The sequence below is a fragment of the Apteryx mantelli genome, chromosome 11 (assembly GCF_036417845.1).
Source record: "Apteryx mantelli isolate bAptMan1 chromosome 11, bAptMan1.hap1, whole genome shotgun sequence".
Classification (NCBI taxonomy): Eukaryota; Metazoa; Chordata; class Aves; order Apterygiformes; family Apterygidae; genus Apteryx; species Apteryx mantelli.
This window is the reverse complement of record NC_089988.1, coordinates 7825105-7830992: the sequence shown is the minus strand read 5'-3', so window position 1 is coordinate 7830992 and position 5888 is coordinate 7825105.

Genomic DNA, 5888 nt, shown 5'->3' with positions numbered 1-5888 from the left:
TGGCTGCTGGTTGTGGTTGTGAGGTCAGTGGTGGCTCAGTGCCTGCTAGGCCAGTGCTAGGTGCGTGGCTGCTGTTTGTGGTTGTGAGGTCAGTGGTGGCTCAGTGCCTGCTAGGCCAGTGCTAGGTGTGTGGCTGCTGTTTGTGGTTGTGAGGTCAGTGGTGGCTCAGTGCCTGCTAGGCCAGTGCTAGGTGCGTGGCTGCTCTTTTCAATTGCGAGGTCTCTTGTGGCTCAGTGCCTGCTAGGCTAGTGCTAGGTGCGTGGTTCCTGTTTGTGGTTGTGAGGTCAGTGGTGGCTCAGTGCCTGCTAGGCCAGTGCTAGGTGCGTGGGTGCTGTTTGTGGTTGTGAGGTCAGTGGTGGCTCAGTGCCTGTTAGGCTAGTGCTAGGTGCGTGGTTCCTGTTTGTGGTTGTGAGGTCACTTGTGGCTCAGTGCCTGCTAGGCCAGTGCTAGGTGCGTGGCTGCTGGTTGTGGTTGTGAGGTCAGTGGTGGCTCAGTGCCTGCTAGGCCAGTGCTAGGTGGGTGGCTGCTCTTTTCAATTGCGAGGTCAGTGGTGGCTCAGTGCCTGCTAGGCCAGTGCTAGGTGCGTGGCTGCTGTTTGTGGTTGTGAGGTCAGTGGTGTCTCAGTGCCTGCTAGGCCAGTGCTAGGTGCGTGGCTGCTGTTTGTGGTTGTGAGGTCAGTGGTGTCTCAGTGCCTGCTAGGCCAGTGCTAGGTGCGTGGCTGCTGGTTGTGGTTGTGAGGTCACTTGTGCCTCTGTGCCTGCTAGGCCAGTGCTAGGTGCGTGGCTGCTGTTTGTGGTTGTGAGGTCAGTGGTGGCTCAGTGCCTGCTAGGCCAGTGCTAGGTGCGTGGCTGCTGTTTGTGGTTGTGAGGTCACTTGTGGCTCAGTGCCTGCTAGGCCAGTGCTAAGTGCTTGGGTGCTGTTTGTGGTTGTGAGGTCAGTGGTGGCTCAGTGCCTGCTAGGCCAGTGCTAGGTGCGTGGCTGCTGTTTGTGGTTGTGAGGTCAGTGGTGGCTCAGTGCCTGCTAGGCCAGTGCTAGGTGCGTGGCTGCTTTTGGTGATTGTGAGGTCAGTGGTGGCTCAGTGCCTGCTAGGCCAGTGCTAGGTGCGTGGCTGCTCTTTTCAATTGCGAGGTCTCTTGTGGCTCAGTGCCTGCTAGGCTAGTGCTAGGTGCATGGCTGCTGTTTGTGGTTGTGAGGTCAGTGGTGGCTCAGTGCCTGCTAGGCCAGTGCTAGGTGCGTGGCTGCTGGTTGTGGTTGTGAGGTCAGTGGTGGCTCAGTGCCTGCTAGGCCAGTGCTAGGTGCGTGGCTGCTGTTTGTGGTTGTGAGGTCAGTGGTGGCTCAGTGCCTGCTAGGCCAGTGCTAGGTGCGTGGCTGCTGGTTGTGGTTGTGAGGTCAGTGGTGGCTCAGTGCCTGCTAGGCCAGTGCTAGGTGCGTGGGTGCTGTTTGTGGTTGTGAGGTCAGTGGTGGCTCAGTGCCTGCTAGGCCAGTGCTAGGTGCGTGGGTGCTGTTTGTGGTTGTGAGGTCAGTGGTGGCTCAGTGCCTGCTAGGCCAGTGCTAGGTGTGTGGCTGCTGTTTGTGGTTGTGAGGTCAGTGGTGGCTCAGTGCCTGCTAGGCCAGTGCTAGGTGTGTGGCTGCTCTTTTCAATTGCGAGGTCAGTGGTGGCTCAGTGCCTGCTAGGCCAGTGCTAGGTGCGTGGCTGCTGGTTGTGGTTGTGAGGTCAGTGGTGGCTCAGTGCCTGCTAGGCCAGTGCTAGGTGCGTGGCTGCTGTTTGTGGTTGTGAGGTCAGTGGTGTCTCAGTGCCTGCTAGGCCAGTGCTAGGTGCGTGGGTGCTCTTTTTGGTTGTCAGGTCCCTTGTTTCTCAGTGCCTGCTAGGCCAGTGCTAGGTGCGTGGCTGCTGTTTGTGGTTGTGAGGTCAGTGGTGGCTCAGTGCCTGCTAGGCCAGTGCTAGGTGCGTGGCTGCTCTTTTGAATTGTGAGGTCACTTGTGGCTCAGTGCCTGCTAGGCCAGTTCTAGGTGGATGGCTGCTGTTTTCAATTGTGAGGTCAGTGGTGGCTCAGTGCCTGCTAGGCCAGTGCTAGGTGCGTGGCTGCTGTTTGTGGTTGTGAGGTCACTTGTGGCTCAGTGCCTGCTAGGCCAGTGCTAAGTGCGTGGGTGCTGTTTGTGGTTGTGAGGTCAGTGGTGTCTTGTGCCTGCTAGGCCAGTGCTAGGTGCGTGGTTGCTGTTGGTGGTTGTGAGGTCAGTGGTGTCTCAGTGCCTGCTAGGCCAGTGCTAGGTGTGTGGCTGCTCTTTTCAATTGCGAGTTCACTTGTGGCTCAGTGCCTGCTAGGCCAGTGCTAGGTGCGTGGATGCTGTTTGTTGTTGTGAGGTCAGTTGTGGCTCAGTGCCTGCTAGGCCAGTGCTAGGTGCGTGGCTGCTGTTTGTGGTTGTGAGGTCAGTGGTGTCTCAGTGCCTGCTAGGCCAGTGCTAGGTGCGTGGATGCTGTTTGTTGTTGTGAGGTCACTTGTGGCTCAGTGCCTGCTAGGCCAGTGCTAGGTGCGTGGCTGCTGTTTGTGGTTGTGAGGTCAGTGGTGTCTCAGTGCCTGCTAGGCCAGTGCTAGGTGCGTGGCTGCTGTTTTCAACTGTGAGGTCAGTGGTGGCTCAGTGCCTGCTAGGCCAGTGCTAGGTGCGTGGCTGCTGGTTGTGGTTGTGAGGTCACTTGTGGCTCAGTGCCTGCTAGGCCAGTGCTAGGTGCGTGGGTGCTGTTTGTGGTTGTGAGGTCAGTGGTGGCTCAGTGCCTGCTAGGCCAGTGCTAGGTGCGTGGCTGCTGTTTGTGGTTGTGAGGTCAGTGGTGTCTCAGTGCCTGCTAGGCCAGTGCTAGGTGCGTGGCTGCTGTTTGTGGTTGTGAGGTCAGTGGTGGCTCAGTGCCTGCTAGGCCAGTGCTAGGTGCGTGGGTGCTGTTTGTGGTTGTGAGGTCACTTGTGCCTCTGTGCCTGCTAGGCCAGTGCTAGGTGCGTGGCTGCTGTTTGTGGTTGTGAGGTCAGTGGTGGCTCAGTGCCTGCTAGGTCAGTGCTAGGTGCGTGGTTGCTGTTGGTGGTTGCGAGGTCAGTGGTGGCTCAGTGCCTGCTAGGCCAGTGCTAGGTGCGTGGCTGCTGTTTGTGGTTGTGAGGTCAGTGGTGGCTCAGTGCCTGCTAGGCCAGTGCTAGGTGCGTGGCTGCTGTTTGTGGTTGTGAGGTCAGTGGTGGCTCAGTGCCTGCTAGGCCAGTGCTAGGTGCGTGGCTGCTTTTGGTGATTGTGAGGTCAGTGGTGGCTCAGTGCCTGCTAGGCCAGTGCTAGGTGCGTGGCTGCTCTTTTCAATTGCGAGGTCTCTTGTGGCTCAGTGCCTGCTAGGCTAGTGCTAGGTGCATGGCTGCTGTTTGTGGTTGTGAGGTCAGTGGTGGCTCAGTGCCTGCTAGGCCAGTGCTACGTGCGTGGCTGCTGGTTGTGGTTGTGAGGTCAGTGGTGGCTCAGTGCCTGCTAGGCCAGTGCTAGGTGCGTGGCTGCTGGTTGTGGTTGTGAGGTCAGTGGTGGCTCAGTGCCTGCTAGGCCAGTGCTAGGTGCGTGGGTGCTGTTTGTGGTTGTGAGGTCAGTGGTGGCTCAGTGCCTGCTAGGCCAGTGCTAGGTGCGTGGCTGCTGTTTGTGGTTGTGAGGTCAGTGGTGGCTCAGTGCCTGCTAGGCCAGTGCTAGGTGCGTGGCTGCTGTTTGTGGTTGTGAGGTCAGTGGTGGCTCAGTGCCTGCTAGGCCAGTGCTAGGTGTGTGGCTGCTCTTTTCAATTGCGAGGTCAGTGGTGGCTCAGTGCCTGCTAGGCCAGTGCTAGGTGCGTGGCTGCTGGTTGTGGTTGTGAGGTCAGTGGTGGCTCAGTGCCTGCTAGGCCAGTGCTAGGTGCGTGGCTGCTGTTTGTGGTTGCGAGGTCAGTGGTGTCTCAGTGCCTGCTAGGCCAGTGCTAGGTGCGTGGGTGCTCTTTTTGGTTGTCAGGTCCCTTGTTTCTCAGTGCCTGCTAGGCCAGTGCTAGCTGCGTGGCTGCTGTTTTCAGTTGTGAGGTCAGTGGTGGCTCAGTGCCTGCTAGGCCAGTGCTAGGTGCGTGGGTGCTGTTTGTGGTTGTGAGGTCAGTGGTGGCTCAGTGCCTGCTAGGCCAGTGCTAGGTGCGTGGCTGCTGTTTTCAACTGTGAGGTCAGTGGTGGCTCAGTGCCTGCTAGGCCAGTGCTAGGTGCGTGGCTGCTGTTTGTGGTTGTGAGGTCAGTGGTGGCTCAGTGCCTGCTAGGCCAGTGCGAGGTGCGTGGCTGCTGTTTGTGGTTGTGAGGTCAGTGGTGGCTCAGTGCCTGCTAGGCCAGTGCTAGGTGCGTGGCTGCTGTTTTCAGTTGTGAGGTCAGTGGTGGCTCAGTGCCTGCTAGGCCAGTGCTAGGTGCGTGGCTGCTGTTTGTGGTTGTGAGGTCAGTGGTGGCTCAGTGCTTGCTAGGCCAGTGCTAGGTGCGTGGGTGCTTTTTTCAATTGTGAGGTCACTTGTGGCTCAGTGCCTGCTAGGCCAGTTCTAGGTGGATGGCTGCTGTTTTCAATTGTGAGGTCAGTGGTGGCTCAGGGCCTGCTAGGCCAGTGCTAGGTGCGTGGCTGCTGTTTGTGGTTGTGAGGTCAGTTGTGTCTCAGTGCCTGCTAGGCCAGTGCTAAGTGCGTGGGTGCTGTTTGTGGTTGTGAGGTCAGTGGTGTCTTGTGCCTGCTAGGCCAGTGCTAGGTGTGTGGCTGCTGTTTTCAATTGTGAGGTCAGTGGTGGCTCAGTGCCTGCTAGGCCAGTGCTAGGTGTGTGGCTGCTCTTTTCAATTGCGAGTTCACTTGTGGCTCAGTGCCTGCTAGGCCAGTGCTAGGTGCGTGGATGCTGTTTGTTGTTGTGAGGTCAGTTGTGGCTCAGTGCCTGCTAGGCCAGTGCTAGGTGCGTGGCTGCTGTTTGTGGTTGTGAGGTCAGTGGTGTCTCAGTGCCTGCTAGGCCAGTGCTAGGTGCGTGGATGCTGTTTGTTGTTGTGAGGTCACTTGTGGCTCAGTGCCTGCTAGGCCAGTGCTAGGTGCGTGGCTGCTGTTTGTGGTTGTGAGGTCAGTGGTGTCTCAGTGCCTGCTAGGCCAGTGCTAGGTGCGTGGCTGCTGTTTTCAACTGTGAGGTCAGTGGTGGCTCAGTGCCTGCTAGGCCAGTGCTAGGTGCGTGGCTGCTGGTTGTGGTTGTGAGGTCACTTGTGGCTCAGTGCCTGCTAGGCCAGTGCTAGGTGCGTGGGTGCTGTTTGTGGTTGTGAGGTCAGTGGTGGCTCAGTGCCTGCTAGGCCAGTGCTAGGTGCGTGGCTGCTGTTTGTGGTTGTGAGGTCAGTGGTGTCTCAGTGCCTGCTAGGCCAGTGCTAGGTGCGTGGCTGCTGTTTGTGGTTGTGAGGTCAGTGGTGGCTCAGTGCCTGCTAGGCCAGTGCTAGGTGCGTGGGTGCTGTTTGTGGTTGTGAGGTCACTTGTGCCTCTGTGCCTGCTAGGCCAGTGCTAGGTGCGTGGCTGCTGTTTGTGGTTGTGAGGTCAGTGGTGGCTCAGTGCCTGCTAGGTCAGTGCTAGGTGCGTGGTTGCTGTTGGTGGTTGCGAGGTCAGTGGTGGCTCAGTGCCTGCTAGGCCAGTGCTAGGTGTGTGGCTGCTGTTTGTGGTTGTGAGGTCAGTGGTGTATCAGTGCCTGCTAGGCCAGTGCTAGGTGCGTGGCTGCTGTTTGTGGTTGTGAGGTCAGTGGTGGCTCAGTGCCTGCTAGGCCAGTGCTAGGTGCGTGGCTGCTTTTGGTGATTGTGAGGTCAGTGGTGGCTCAGTGCCTGCTAGGCCAGTGCTAGGTGCGTGGCTGCTCTTTTCAATTGCGAGGTCTCTTGTGGCTCAGT